General features: G+C 41.2%; 1 long non-coding RNA gene across 1 annotated transcript; it reads right to left on the minus strand.

Annotated features, from left to right (window-relative positions):
- Positions 1-3,576: 3,576 nt before the first annotated feature.
- Positions 3,577-4,489, minus strand: LOC144462575 (uncharacterized). Its single transcript, XR_013490831.1, has 2 exons — positions 4,055-4,489; positions 3,577-3,965 (listed from the first exon to the last, which is right to left on the minus strand). It is a non-coding gene; the product is annotated as an uncharacterized LOC144462575 (long non-coding RNA).
- Positions 4,490-16,722: the final 12,233 nt, after the last annotated feature.

Genomic DNA, 16,722 nt, shown 5'->3' on the forward strand with positions numbered 1-16,722 from the left:
TGCACTAATCCAATTGTCCCAAGAGAGAGAGAGAGAGAGACAGAGAGAGACAGAGAGAGAGGGAAAGAGCAACAGATATGGCTGAGAGAAGTGAGGGTGAGAAAGAGAGAGGGAGTCGGTGAGGGGGAGCGCTTTACAACTGGCTGCTCTCCAATTCTAAATGGGAAGCTAGATGGGGATAACTATTAGAGGGTGAGAGTACAGCAACCACCCCAACCCCCCAACACACACACACACACACACACACACACACAGGCCCACACTAACACTCCCACATGCTTTATATAGTCACATAAACAAGGGTTCCTTCAAACATATACATGTATTATAGCCACAGTGAGCGCCAGTGCATGCCCCCCCCCCAAAAAAAAACATCTCACAAGTTGTGGCAGCATGAAATCAAAGGGGACAAAAACCTGTAGATGCATAAACCAGGATGCAATTAGAATGACAAAATGAGTCAGCCTTAGCACTTTCTCTCTCTCTCTTTGCAGCTCTTGAGCAGTCTTTGTTGATGGCGAGGCAGTATTTTAAGGTCTGAGTGTTGCTGTCCCCTACTGTTGGAATCCATGTCCCACAGTGCCATCTGCTGGACAAATCCTACTCTGATGGCTCCACAACATAGTCACTCACAGTACAACACATAATATATTCAATATTTCATTGTGCATGTACAATCATATTTTATGTATATTGTGTGAATGGATGAATGTGTTACAAAAATCTGCTCTGATCAATAACAATAGGTTTATATAGTTTTCATTTACATTTATTTGACAGAAAACATGCAGTAGTTTGGTGTAAGAGGACACTCTCGCTACGTACCTGTGAATACAGGTTCACAGTTTTCACATGTAAAGATGGGATCATGTGGAGTGAAAGTAGTTAAGAACACATTTTTTAAAGCAGCCCTTTTTTTTTTACTTATTTCACACACATGGGAATAATGAGGCCACTAACCACATTGCGTTAATGACTGTAACAGAGGCATTGTCAATGCCATTAGTAACACATGTGCATTTCCTCTTTGACAAGTTGAAATGTTTGCTGTGGTAGCTGATGGGTAACCCACAAAAAAACTATGTAACTGGTAAAAATATGATATGATATGATATGATATGATATGATATGATATGATATGCTATAAATTCATGGTTATGGGCACAGGTAAAAATGATCAACACGCGGGCAGGCAACAGGTAAGAACAAAATATATATATATATTTTTTTTCTGAATAAGACACATGAAAAGATATGCAGTATATGTGTAATATTTTGACATCTAAATCACTATTATCAAGCCGCAATTCGTTTTATTTTGAAAGATAGTGACAAAAGTTGAACCTTTGACCCCATCGTCATATTCGTCACCAACATGGAGGACTCCAACGATCAAACTTTGCAGCCCAAGGATGAGATGGCAGGATCCTTTTGAGTATGGTAAAGTGTTTCCTAACCTAGCAGTGATTGCATTTCACTACCTACCATTTTGCCATGTAGTGCTTCTACAGGTCTTACCAATCAGAGCCGAGGAGTCTCTAACACGGTTGTCAATCATGTCAGTCACTCTATGAACTGCAGTCAAACTGCCAAACTAGGCAGCACTGATAAAGTATGAATCAAGATTATGTACTCTGCTTTAACTATTTCTCATCTCAAATATTTTCAGGCGGGGGCGTTACCGGGGGGGGCAGGGGTGGGCAGTGCCCACCCACGGACACGCTCTGCCCACCCAAGGAAAACTGGATGTAGTACTGACGGCAGTCTGGGCACCGCGTATGGTATCCCATTCATATAGTACTGTGATGTCAGCGGACACTGCCGTGGACTCTCCCGCGTCCTACAGCACACACTGTCAGCTCAGTCCCCACGGAGCAGCCCCTCCCAGCAGGGACATGTTAACCCCTCGGCGTCCAGGGTGCGAATGAATCGCGCATGTGCCAAAGCGCAACTTGCAGACACCGTCAGTAGTTCAGACAGTACTTGACGTTTGTCCTGCTGCTCTTCATTTATTACTTGTCTGCCTCACCATCTAGTTTCAGTCACGTCAGCGATCTATTTGCCCTAGCACTACCACCGTCTCCTACTTTTGCCTCTCGTACCGGACTATTATCATTCATCTCACTCATCTTGTACTTTTTGTCTGTCATCTGTGTGTCGTGTCCTCTGTTGTGTGTTGTGCTACGTGTTAGCAAGACTTAGCAGTTACCTGCCTTTGGCGGGTAGCTCCTCTCAGTCAAATAAGCACATACTGCCAGAAAGAGAGATGCATAGGTGGCTCATAAAGAAGCAAGCAGCTTCCACGCCCGCTAACTCCCCCTCTACCACCACCGCGAACACCGAGCAGGGCTCAGTATCCCTGCCGGGGTCTGCAGGTGATGTGCGGCCGGCAGACGCATCATGTCCCGGTGGCAGCTCTGCCCCTCTGCCGGCGGCGTCTGAAAGCGTCCCTCCTGTTCTTCCCGTCCAGTCCTCTGACTCTGGCCCTGCTGTGTGTGCTCCTCCAGACTTAAACTTGGATCGCCCATCACAACCTATTCTGAATACGTACCCCAGACGGCCGTTTGGGAAAACATTAAGGTGCTTTAATGCAGCCTGGTACCAAACCCGACCACGGCTGGAATACTCTGTGATGCGCGATGCCAGTTTTTGTTTTGCTTGTCGCAAATTTAGCTCCAATAAAGACCGCGAGGACATATTTACCATGCATGGATACACCAATTGGAAAAAAGCACTTGAAAAAGACGGAGGCTTTTTCAAACATGCATCAGGCACCGCACATACCAGAGCTATGATGGCATGGCAGGAGCATAAGCAGCGGTCAGAGACTGGTGACACTATTGCGCATCTGCTGGGTCAAACCCAAGTTGAAAAGAACAGGTACTATGTGAAAAGCATGGGTGAAGTCATTCAGTTTCTCACAATTAATGAGCTTGCTCTGCGTGGGCACTATCATGAGGGTGGGGATGAGGAGGGACTGGTGAATAAGCTCTTTGATTATACACTGAAAAAAGATCCCAAACTTGCTGACATCACAAAATGCATCCCTGATAACGCCAAATACACATCAAATGTCATTCAAAATGAAATAATTGCAACATTGGCAAAAATGGTGTTGGATGATATCAGGACCAGATATGAAAACTCTGACTCTCCAGGGTTCTGTATCAAAAGTGACTGCACCAGGGACCGCTGCAACATTGAAAATTTATCCATTGTGGTAAGATTTGTCCGTGACTCTATCCCAGAAGAGCACCTGATCGGCTTGGTGGAACTGGGTCAGCTTGATGCTGAATATGTGAGCACCCAACTGCTCTCTCATCTTTCTGACCTGTCATATAATGCTGATAACATAGTGTCTCAATGCTATGATGGTGATGCGGTCATGTCTGGAGTGAGGGGTGGGGTGCAGGCCCTCCTTCAACAAAAGCTTAGCAGGGACATTCCTTATGTTCACTGCTTCAATCACCAGCTGCATTTGGCAGTTATTCATGCAATGCAAGCTGAGCCTTCAGCTAAGATGTTTTTTGATTGGTCCAGCTCACTGAAAGCATTTTGTCATAAACATTATGTTACACACACATACAATGCACCAACACTGAAAAGATTGCTGGAAATTCGCTGGACCAGTCACTATGAGGTCACTAAGTCCATTGTGAACAACGAGGACATCATCAGGAGACTCCTGTCTGAAGTGGCAGAGGATGACACTGCACCCTTGGACATTTGTACAGAGGCAAGTGGTCTCCTGGCCCAGCTTGAGAGGCAGAGCTTCTTTGCAACTGCAAAATTCCTCCTTCATGTGCTTGGTGCACTGACATCAGCAAACTCAATCCTACAGTCACAAACTGTGGATCTGTGCACTGCATGTGAGGTTGTGACAGCTTCACTGGGCACATTGAAGGAGATGAGAAGTGATTCCTTCTGGGAGGAGCATTTCTCTCAGTGTGGAAGTACCAATCCACCTAAAAGGAGACGGATAGTTAGCTCACAGCTTGATGGTGCCATAGTCTCATCCACATTAGGACATGGCGGAGCTGATGCTCAAACTCACCCTAACCTGGCCTTTAAAAGGGCAATGTTCAACATTCTGGACAGGGCCATTGTTGAGATGGAGACAAGATTCTCTCAAAAGAATGTTGACTTAATGAAAGCCACATCCTCTCTCCTTCCTAAGACAGCCGCTTTCCTTGACCCCCACCTCCTGAAGCCACTTCAGGTGCTTGCACGCACAGAGCAAAGTAGCCTGAGCCTGCAAAATGAAATTGTGGTTGCAAGACCAATGTTAATGGATAAACTGCCAACTGATGTGAACCTCTCTGAAGCTTGCAAATGCATTCAGCAGTACAAAGATGCATTTCCCATCCTGCACAGATTGTACGTCACTGCACTAATCATTGGTGTGTCTTCAGCTGCATGTGAAAGCTCTTTTTCAACATTAACCCGCATTCTCACTCCTCTCCGCAGAACAATGCTGCATTCACGGAAGAGAGATTTAGTCATTTTGGCCCATGAGAAAGAAATTACAAGGAATCTTGACATGAATAGATTTGTGACAGAATTTGCCAAGAGCAGCCGCAGACTTGTCCTGTAGATGGTGTCTGGGATAACAAGGATATCCCAGAGGATAAGGATAACCTAACCTGTGCCTTATTACCTGCACATCTTATTGTGTTCTAAGTTAACCTTTGTTTGTCACCTGCATGTCCGTACTGTTCAGTTATGGATATGTTCTAAGTTTTAACCTTTGTTTGTGTTGTTACCTCCTCTTTCACCTTAAAAAAAAACAAAACAAAAACAAACAAAAAAAACATTGTCACCTGCATGTCCATACTGTTCAGTTATGGATGTGTTCTAAGTTTTAACCTTTGTTTGTGTTGTTACCTCCTCTTTCACCTTAAAAAAAAAAAAAAAAAAAAAAAAAAAACATTGTCACCTGCATGTCCATACTGTTCATTTATGGATGTGTTCTAAGTTTTAACCTTTGTTTGTGCTGTTACCTCCTCTTTCACCTTAAAAAAAAAAAAAAAAACAAAAACAAAAAAAAAACATTGTCCATACTGTTCAGTTAAGGATGTGTTCTAAGTCAAATAAAATCAAATCAACTTTTATTTGTTTAGCCCAAATCCCAACAACAGTTATCTCAGTTAAGGAGAAAACAAAACATGTTTTAAGGTGCAGTAGCCCTACGCTGGATTTCGACCTACTTGAGCATTGTAAGGTAAGACTAATGCCCACCCACACCTGGCATCCTGGTAACACCACTGTTTTCAGGTACATATTTTGGTATACTGTGAGAAAATTTGTTACTCGGCTGCCATGTCCGTGACACATTACATTGTGCCAGTGCACCGCTTAACAAGTAATGCCAAGGGCTGGGAAAGCTGTTTAAATGGAGTGTAATCTGTCAGATGGAGGCAGTAATCATGTAACTGTCAGTTTACAAAACAAACAACAATGTCAGCTTACAGGGCAAACCATGGTAGCTTTTCTAGTTGACAAATAATTGCCTACATAGACAGTAATGTTCATGATATGGTTTTATGTAAGCCTGAATGACATTTATCACATGTATATCACTTTATCAATCCCCCCTTGACTATGTATATATATATATATGTATATATATATATACATATATATATATATATATATACATACATACATATATGTGTGCTGGTCTCATGTAGGATGATTTAGTGCCCCCTTGTGGACATGCTGAAATAGCAGTTATATTAGTTGAATGGTGGATCAAGCATGCAGTTCATCACTACTCTGTCCTTGGTGGATATGGATCGCATATGCCTGTGAGAGCTGCTGAGCAGTTATATTTTGTTTGTATTATAAGTGTTGAATTGTTTAGCATCAAATTCATTCTGTTTCTGGTTGTTTTATGGAGAAATGTTGGATGGTTTAATTAAGCTAGTAAAGAGCTAACAGACAAAATGGCTAACACCACAGCTAGGCTACAGTGTTTTAGGCTACTGTATGTATTTGCTTTGTTTAATTTGATTTATCTGAAATATTGTATAGAATAATGTACACAAGGCTACATTCAGTGTTTTAAATGTAACATTTCTACTTTGTTGATCTGTTTCAGTTTTACAGTTTGTTCCATGAGACTGAAGGACTTTCAGTAAAGTACAAAAACCCATCACATCCTTTGGTCTTTATTGGACTCTGTTATCTATCTGTCTAGTCTAGAACGTCAGATGAGGCCAGAATAATATATATATACAGTACAGGCCATAAGTTTGGACACACCTTCTCATTCAATGCATTTTCTTTATTTTCATGACTATTTACATTGTAGATTCTCACTGAAGGCATCAAAACTATGAATGAACACATGTGGAGTTATGTACTTAACAAAAAAAGGTGAAATAACTGAAAACATGTTTTATATTCTAGTTTCTTCAAAATAGCCACCCTTTGCTCTGATTACTGCTTTGCACACTCTTGGCATTCTCTCCATGAGCTTCAAGAGGTAGTCACCTGAAATGGTTTTCCAACAGTCTTGAAGGAGTTCCCAGAGGTGTTTAGCACTTGTTGGCCCCTTTGCCTTCACTCTGCGGTCCAGCTCACCCCAAACCATCTCAATTGGGTTCAGGTCCGGTGACTGTGGAGGCCAGGTCATCTGCCGCAGCACTCCATCACTCTCCTTCTTGGTCAAATAGCCCTTACACAGCCTGGAGGTGTGTTTGGGGTCATTGTCCTGTTGAAAAATAAATGATCGTCCAACTAAACGCCAACCGGATGGGATGGCATGTCGCTGCAGGATGCTGTGGTAGCCATGCTGGTTCAGTGTGCCTTCAATTTTGAATAAATCCCCAACAGTGTCACCAGCAAAACACCCCCACACCATCACACCTCCTCCTCCATGCTTCACAGTGGGAACCAGGCATGTGGAATCCATCCGTTCACCTTTTCTGCGTCTCACAAAGACATGGCGGTTGGAACCAAAGATCTCAAATTTGGACTCATCAGACCAAAGCACAGATTTCCACTGGTCTAATGTCCATTCCTTGTGTTTCTTGGCCCAAACAAATCTCTTCTGCTTGTTGCCTCTCCTTAGCAGTGGTTTCCTAGCAGCTATTTGACCATGAAGGCCTGATTGGCGCAGTCTCCTCTTAACAGTTGTTCTAGAGATGGGTCTGCTGCTAGAACTCTGTGTGGCATTCATCTGGTCTCTGATCTGAGCTGCTGTTAACTTGCCATTTCTGAGGCTGGTGACTCGGATGAACTTATCCTCAGAAGCAGAGGTGACTCTTGGTCTTCCTTTCCTGGGTCGGTCCTCATGTGTGCCAGTTTCGTTGTAGCGCTTGATGGTTTTTGTGACTCCACTTGGGGACACATTTAAAGTTTTTGCAATTTTATATATATATATATATATATATATATATATGTATATATATATATATATATATATATATATGTATAGGCTCTCACGGCTGAAATTTAGTGGTGGATCCAGCGTATTTGCAGCTTTGCTAACTGTAACATGGTGTGCAGACTCCACCTAAACTGCACATGGCAGGCTTACGCTGATGTGGTAGATGTGTTGACCCAGTCAAGCTGAAACAAAGCACTGCCCACCAGCTGGACCTACAGCTAAAATATGTTAATGAAAACATTTGAGGCTAGAAATAGGCAATGCAGTAACATCATTTTGAATTCAGATTTGATCATCATTGCATAGTTTGATGGTCTGACCACAGTTAACAAGCTGTGATTGACCTGACTGATGCAATTAGAAGCAGTAGGAGCGAGGAGGAGGGACATGATCTTTTCACATATTACCTGCCAGATGTACTTCTTCCAGAATATAGTGACAGTTTCAGCAAATATGGCACAAAGTTATTTTCATAGACGGCTGACAGTTCCTGGCAGAATCTTTGAAACAGTATTAACACCCTTGTGTTTCCAAACACAATTTCCAGATAAAAACAATTTAACAGTTAACTCAGCAATAGTTGTTCATAGTAACTTCTTTCTTTTCATCCCTCTACAAATCATTCAAATGAAACAACATAAATCAGAAAATGAAACAGGTTGCAAGCATACACTGATTTGTTTGTGAGAGGCCCGAAACCGAAAACAGTTGGGAACCACAGAGAAAGTAACAAGCGGCAACCTCTGTGGCTGAAAAATGAAGCCAAAGTTGAAGTGCCAAAAACTGCACGTTCCTATAATGACCACTTCAGGCTCGAAGAGCCAGTCAATCCCTATAGACCCCCATGTTTAAATGCCCAGCTTTACAGCAAAAATAAACATGCAAATAGTCTGGTACAAAAAACAGTTTTGGTCTCTATAGCTAATTTCAACTTTCGAGACAACTGTGCAGGGAGTGAGTTTTATATAACTCACCTGTCACATATACATTTAGAGCGCTGTTGGAATGCATCATTTGGTTATTCAGAACACCACACTTTTGGAGCAGCAGAGCGTAATCTCGGCACTGTCTTGGAAGACGGAGCAGCAGAGCACCAAGTGGAGTGCACCTGTGATTAACTTAATGTTTCCTAAATTAATGGAGAAATAGAACACTCAGATCAACAAACAACAGCGGCCTCATTTTAGTGTAACATGTAGGAGTGGATTTACAAATGTGCCCTATGAGTCAGATCCACCCCTCACTCCTCCACAGCTCCACCCTCTCGTCCAAGTATGGTCACTTCTGGCTCCAAAAAACAAAATGGTGATGGCCAAAATGCCGACCTTGATGCGTCGTAACAGGAATCCACAAACCAATGCGTGATGTCATGGTAGCTAAATCCAATTTTTTATACAGTCTATGAAACTTAATCAGTAAATATTCAGACAATTATAAAGGTTCTTTTTATTTTCTGGTCAGAATTTGTTGAGGATGGAGGACTCGTGACTTTAGATTTCTAAAGAATGGCTACAGCACTACAGAAAACAACATGTATGAGATGGACAGAATTCCAACATGGAATCAAAGAACAATTAGTGATGACCAACAAGCAAACATGCCAGTCAAGTTAATAATGTGAAAATGCCTATCTGGGGTACATGACAAGAGAGCTTCTGCATATTGTAGTGGGCGTGGTATTTTTTTGACAGCAAAAGCTTTGGAACCATAGTTCATCTCACTCAGTTATTCCCAACTGGTCCAGCCACAGAGTCCGTATTTCTTTTTAGTCATTAGTTTAAGGTCCACATAGTTTAATACATTTAGAGTAGTTTCATACTTGTGTTTGGCCATGTTGTCAAGCAAGTTTGCCATCTCTTTCAAGTAGCTGTCCGTTAGTCACTCACTGTACAGCAGGAAACAGCATTTCAAAATGAAAGTGCTGTGCTTAAAATTCGCTGTATTTAAAAATAAAGATTATTATTGTTTTATTTTTTTTTTTTCAAACTTGACATGCTGGTGAGTCAATTGTGGTCCATTCAGAAAGGACCGTGGCCCACCAGTTGGGAACCACTGATCTAAACCATCATCATCCTGATTAAATATGAGATAGTTCAATGAGATAGAGATGAGATGAGATTAATGAGATAGTTAAATATGAGAAGTTCATCTCTGTCCTTTTTCCTTTCCCAATCCTCACTTGTTGGTTTTAAGGTCAAGCTAGCAGCTAGCCAATCAAAGACAGGCTTTTTTCCCCTGACTGCAGTCTCTTAAGCTGAGCTTGCTTTCAAGGTGCACATAAATCTTCCTTCAAAAGGACTGACAGGCCGATGGAGGACAAAGTCCCTGCAACACATGACTGCAATTAAGACATGAGAATAGAAAGGTACCTAGTTATTACCAGACTGCCTAAAATTTCTTCATATAAAATTACTTAAAGGCGCTGTATGTAAGAATGTGGCCAAAACGGTTACTGCACTCAAATTCAAAATACTGCCACGAGTCGTGTCCGCCCCCCCTCCCCTACAGATTTGAGGTAGATTCGCTGGAGACTGATTGCCCACGGGCGGCTGCTGTGGCAGGGCTGCGTTGCCACATCCTTGATCTTTGGTTCTCCAGTGGAACGTTCGAACAAGTCCAGCTTCTCTGCTGCTAACGCTGCTGCCAGGATACAGCTGAGGAGACTGCTAATGCTATGTACTGGGACACCGCTAATGCTCCTTGCTGTGCTGCTGTAGCTCAGTCATAACTGTAACTGATGCTAAGACTCTACTGACTGCATGACTGGTAGACAGCGGTGGGTGGCGCAACAGGCCAAAACACAAATTCAAAACATAAACATAATTTGCGGACCGTAAATTTTTTTTTTAAATGCAAATATTCTGGCTGTACTATTGTTGTCGGTGAGATCAGTATGTTATATGAACATTATTCTTTAGTCTCTGTGACATATTAGGAGGATTTTATGACTATTTGCTTTAGATTTCTTACATATAGCTCCTTTAAGCAACAAGGTATGAGATGTATAAGGCATTCCATTGTGGCACTTTTATCACAGTGACTTGTGTTGGTATACACAACAACTTCGCTCTGTCTATATTACAGGCTAGCCAGTATCGTGACCCCACCATGCTGAGGGTCAGCATAGTGTGTTTGACTTCAGATGAGACCTGACTTCCTGTCAGCAGAGTCAATAACCCTGCATAATACAAGCCTTCACCTTCTTAATTTCTTGTCATAATAACAATCAACACATTTTGGAAGCAAAGAAGATGATGAGGGAGGTTACAGGGTTTGTCTACAACAAACTAAAAAACTCAAAGAGGTGTGACTTGATACTCATGTCACAGTGCTGATAATAAGAAAACAATTACTAAAATAATGATTAGGGAAGAATCAGACTGTGACAAGATGAGCTGGGATGAGATGAAGTGGAGAGAACCATTAGGAACTCCAATGTCTGTGGGGACACGTGACTATGATATGAGCTGAGAATGCTACTGGGATATGTGTGCACGTTTGTGTGTGTGTGTGTGTGTGTGTGTGTGTGTGTGTGTGACGGAGAATATTTATGGGTGCGTGTGTGCATGTGTGTCTCAAACAGACAGATGGACAGACAGAAATAGCCAGAAGATGAGAGTGAGATATGGAAATATGCCGTAGGAGGACAGAGAGGATGGAAGCTTTCAGAATCAAAGATATGAGTGATAGGCAAGTGATGCTGACAAACAATTTAATGGTGGATTTGCTAAGACAATAATAAGCAGGAGTTCATATTTCAACATCATACCACTGTCACTGTTGTATTTGTCCAAAATTAATTACCTGAGTGGTAATAAATGAGCACTACCAGATCGTTCACCCGATGTATTTTTTTCTATTACACACACCATTACCCTATGACAAAGAAATTTCTTGTTGCTTAAGATCGTCCATCATGCATTGCCAATCTAATTTTCAAATGACACACACACTTGGTGAAATACTTTGCATTTTTTGCTGCTTTGTGAAAGTTTAACTGTCTCGTGTCACAAAGCTTCCTATTGCGAAAACTTAGTTAAAGCAATAGTATGGCAGCATATGCAGGACATGTAAAGCTGCAGACACATTCCATTTGTAGCGTACACGACAGGTACCTATATACCCCACCCACCACCAGTACAAAACAAACCCACCAACACAACAGCTTTCTGAACCCTGCTATACAATGCTACACTGTAGTGAATAAATAAGACCGAACATAGTAACAAATCATTTTACTTGACGAATACAGTGGCTGTTTGGCAAATGGGCTCTGTGACATCACTATTGTGTGACGAGATGGCAAGTAGCAGCCGGTGTCCTGTCGTCTCGGGGACAACATGTTTGGGACCAACAGAGATCTTCCCCAGGACACCTTTGGGACAAAAGGATGCAAAAAACTTACTATCGTCTCATTGGAGGATGCAGCCCATTGTTTCCCTGATAATACTATAATCCACGTCAAAATCGGCAGAAGGAGAGCTGGGTTAACATTAGCTAATGGAGGTTGAGCTGAGTTATATTATGATGTGTTCAAACTTTATTCAATTAAAAAAAAGAGTACTGGACAAAGGTAAAACATAATTTTCTCATGATGTGTTCAATGTTATCTTTTAAAATGCAGTTTTTGGTAAGAGACTTGAATAAAAACAGCTGTTTGAAGGATAAATTTGTTGATGTTTTCACAACAATATAACAGTCATTAGAGAGAGAATTTTGACATGTTACATAGAGTAAAAAGGTTTTTATGCATCTTTCAAAAAAAGATGTTCCTTTTATGAAAGGTTATATTAAGGGTTGTTTCATACATAAAAATTTTGCTCATTCAAAGGTGGTGTAATAAAGGGCTTAATTATTTTTAAAACAGTTCAGTTATTTTTACTGTGTAGATTTCTTGGGGAATAAATAACAACAAAAACAAAATAAAAACAATAAAAAAACACTGGTATCAGTATTAGCAATAAGCTAAAGTGTTATTTTAAACATCGGTATTGCCCAGAATTTCAAAATCACTGCATCCCTAGTTACATTGCAACGTCTTCTCATCCTAGGTCATCAAATACCAGCACTTTCTCACTCTCAATTCAATTCAATTTTATTTATAAAGCCCAATATCACAAATCACAATTTGCCTCACAGGGTTTTACAGCATACGACATCCCTCTGTCCTTAAGACCCTCACAGCGGATAAGGAAAAACTCCCCAAAAAAAACCCCTTTAACGGGGAAAAAAAACGGTAGAAACCTCAGGAAGAGCAACTGAGGAGGGATCCCTCTTCCAGGACGGACAGACGTGCAATAGATGTCGTACAGAACAGATCAGCATAATAAATTAACAGTAATCCATATGACACAATGAGACAGAGAGAGAGAGAGAGAGAGAGAGAGAGAGAGAGAGATGCAGGTAATGACAGTAGCTTACAACAACATTAATGAAAGTAATAATATTATAGTTATAGTTCTGGCTACTGTGGTACAATATGTTGAAAGTATGTATTAATATCTGACAGTATACTTGTGTGACAATAGTCATATGTGTATAATAACAGTAGAAGTATGTACTCTCCTCACCATGTGATACTGATGTCGAAGGCACCTTTTGGCTTTCCTATGGGACACACCCTTTAGCATCTGCATGTAACACAGCTGTCTCCTGGGTGTAACAACATTGTGGTTAACGTTGTCAAACGGTCACAGTGAGGTTTAGGCAAAACTACTTGATTAGCTATTATATTATGTATACACACACACACACACACACACACACACACACATATATATATATATATATATATACAGTACAGGCCAAAAGTTTGGACACACCTTCTCATTCAATGCGTTTTCTTTATTTTCATGACTATTTACATTGTAGATTCTCACTGAAGGCATCAAAACTATGAATGAACACATGTGGAGTTATGTACTTAACAAAAAAAGGTGAAATAACTGAAAACATGTTTTATATTCTAGTTTCTTCAAAATAGCCACCCTTTGCTCTGATTACTGCTTTGCATACTCTTGGCATTCTTTCCATGAGCTTCAAGAGGTAGTCACCTGAAATGGTTTTCCAACAGTCTTGAAGGAGTTCCCAGAGGTGTTTAGCACTTGTTGGCCCCTTTGCCTTCACTCTGTGGTCCAGCTCACCCCAAACCATCTCGATTGGGTTCAGGTCCGGTGACTGTGGAGGCCAGGTCATCTGCCGCAGCACTCCATCACTCTCCTTCTTGGTCAAATAGCCCTTACACAGCCTGGAGGTGTGTTTGGGGTCATTGTCCTGTTGAAAAATAAATGATCGTCCAACTAAACGCAAACCAGATGGGATGGCATGTCGCTGCAGGATGCTGTGGTAGCCATGCTGGTTCAGTGTGCCTTCAATTTTGAATAAATCCCCAACAGTGTCACCAGCAAAACACCCCCACACCATTACACCTCCTCCTCCATGCTTCACAGTGGGAACTAGGCATGTGGAATCCATCCGTTCACCTTTTCTGCGTCTCACAAAGACACGGCGGTTGGAACCAAAGATCTCAAATTTGGACTCATCAGACCAAAGCACAGATTTCCACTGGTCTAATGTCCATTCCTTGTGTTTCTTGGCCCAAACAAATCTCTTCTGCTTGTTGCCTCTCCTTAGCAGTGGTTTCCTAGCAGCTATTTGACCATGAAGGCCTGATTCGCGCAGTCTCCTCTTAACAGTTGTTCTAGAGATGGGTCTGCTGCTAGAACTCTGTGTGGCATTCATCTGGTCTCTGATCTGAGCTGCTGTTAACTTGCCATTTCTGAGGCTGGTGACTCGGATGAACTTATCCTCAGAAGCAGAGGTGACTCTTGGTCTTCCTTTCCTGGGTCGGTCCTCATGTGTGCCAGTTTCGTTGTAGTGCTTGATGGTTTTTGCGACTCCACTTGGGGACACATTTAAAGTTTTTGCAATTTTCCGGACTGACTGACCTTCATTTCTTAAAGTAATGATGGCCACTCGTTTTTCTTTAGTTAGCTGATTGGTTCTTGCCATAATATGAATTTTAACAGTTGTCCAATAGGGCTGTCGGCTGTGTATTAACCTGACTTCTGCACAACACAACTGATGGTCCCAACCCCACTGATAAAGCAAGAAATTCCACTAATTAACCCTGATAAGGCACACCTGTGAAGTGGAAACCATTTCAGGTGACTACCTCTTGAAGCTCATGGAGAGAATGCCAAGAGTGTGCAAAGCAGTAATCAGAGCAAAGGGTGGCTATTTTGAAGAAACTAGAATATAAAACATGTTTTCAGTTATTTCACCTTTTTTTGTTAAGTACATAACTCCACATGTGTTCATTCATAGTTTTGATGCCTTCAGTGAGAATCTACAATGTAAATAGTCATGAAAATAAAGAAAACGCATTGAATGAGAAGGTGTGTCCAAACTTTTGGCCTGTACTGTATACACATATATATATATATACATATATACATATATATATATATATATATACATATATACATATATATATATATATATATATATATATACACTGCCTGGCCAAAAAAAAAGTCGCCACCTGGATTTAACTAAGCAAATAGGTACGAGCCTCCTATTGGATAATTACTGCATGGGCGATTATCTTTCAGCTGGCAACAAGTTATTTAACCCCAACTGGTGCAATGAGTTGCTTCTCATTTCCTAAACAACCATGTCGAAAGACACATCCCGTGGTCGTGGAAAAGATGTTAGTCTGTTTGAGAAGGGTCAAATCATTGGCATGCATCAAGCAGAGAAAACATCTAAGGAGATTGCAGAAACTACTAAAATTGGGTTAAGAACTGTCCAACGCATTATTAAAAACTGGAAGGATAGTGGGGACCCATTGTCTACGAGGAAGAAATGTGGCTGGAAAAAAATCCTCAATGATCGTGATCGGCGATCACTTAAACGTTTGGTGAGATCAAATCGAAGAAAAACAACAGTAGAGCTCAGGGCTATGTTTAATAGTGAAAGTAAGAGCATTTCCACATGCACAATGCGAAGGGAACTCAAGGGATTGGGACTGAACAGCTGTGTAGCCTTAAGAAAACCACTAATCAGTGAGGCTAACCGGAAAAAAAGGCTTCAATTTGCTAGGGAGCATAAAGATTGGACTCTGGAGCAATGGAAGAAGGTCATGTGGTCTGATGAGTCCAGATTTACCCTGTTCCAGAGTGATGGGCGCATCAGGGTAAGAAGAGAGGCAGATGAAGTGATGCACCCATCATGCCTAGTGCCTACTGTACAAGCCTGTGGGGGCAGTGTTATGATCTGGGGTTGCTGCAGTTGGTGAGGTCTAGGTTCAGCAACAGTATGTGCTCAAAGAATGAGGTCAGCTGACTACCTGAATATACTGAATGACCAGGTTATTCCATCAATGGATTTTTTCTTCCCTGATGGCACGGGCATATTCCAAGATGACAATGCCAGGATTCATCGGGCTCAAATTGTGAAAGACTGGTTCAGGGAGCATGAGACATCATTTTCACACATGGATTGGCCACCACAGAGTCCAGACCTTAACCCCATTGAGAATCTTTGGGATGTGCTGGAGAAGGCTTTGCGCAGCGGTCAGACTCTACCATCATCAATGCAAGATCTTGGTGAAAAATTAATGCAACACTGGATGGAAATAAATCTTGTGACACTGCAGAAGCTTATCGAAACAATGCCACAGCAAATGCGTGCCGTAATCAAAGCTAAAGAGCTAAAGGCGGTCCAACGAAATATTAGAGTGTATGACCTTTTTTTTTGGTGGTGACTTTTTTTTTGGCCAGGCAGTGTATATGTATATATATATATATATATATATATATATATATATATATCAAACATTGCTGTGGATGGACTGACATTGGAATTAGCTGAAAGCCCAATGTGTCCCATAAAGACGCCAAAGGCTGTACTTGACGGCGGTATCATAGATCGAGGGGCGGGACAAAGCATCCGTATTTGATAACCTGGGAATGAAAACGGGCTGAACATTAACGTCTTCACATCTGTTTCTGTGTGTTACAGTAACACATATCTCTTAGACTATTATCTCTGTACATTGCACATAGTCTATTTAGCCTTCATACTGTGAACTTCTGCACATCCCCTGAACGGCATTTTGCACATTTTTACTCCTTAAACTGTCCAGGTCTGTAATTTTAAAACAGACATATATAGAACATATTTTTCAATATATATGTGTATATATATATATATATATATATATATATATATATATATATATATATATATACATATATATATTTATATTTATATTAGCCTAGCTTTTTTCATAAGCTAAGCTAGAACCTAGCATTCCATAGTTTCCT

Source organism: Epinephelus lanceolatus, chromosome 3, assembly GCF_041903045.1.
Source record: "Epinephelus lanceolatus isolate andai-2023 chromosome 3, ASM4190304v1, whole genome shotgun sequence".
Lineage (NCBI taxonomy): Eukaryota > Metazoa > Chordata > Actinopteri > Perciformes > Serranidae > Epinephelus > Epinephelus lanceolatus.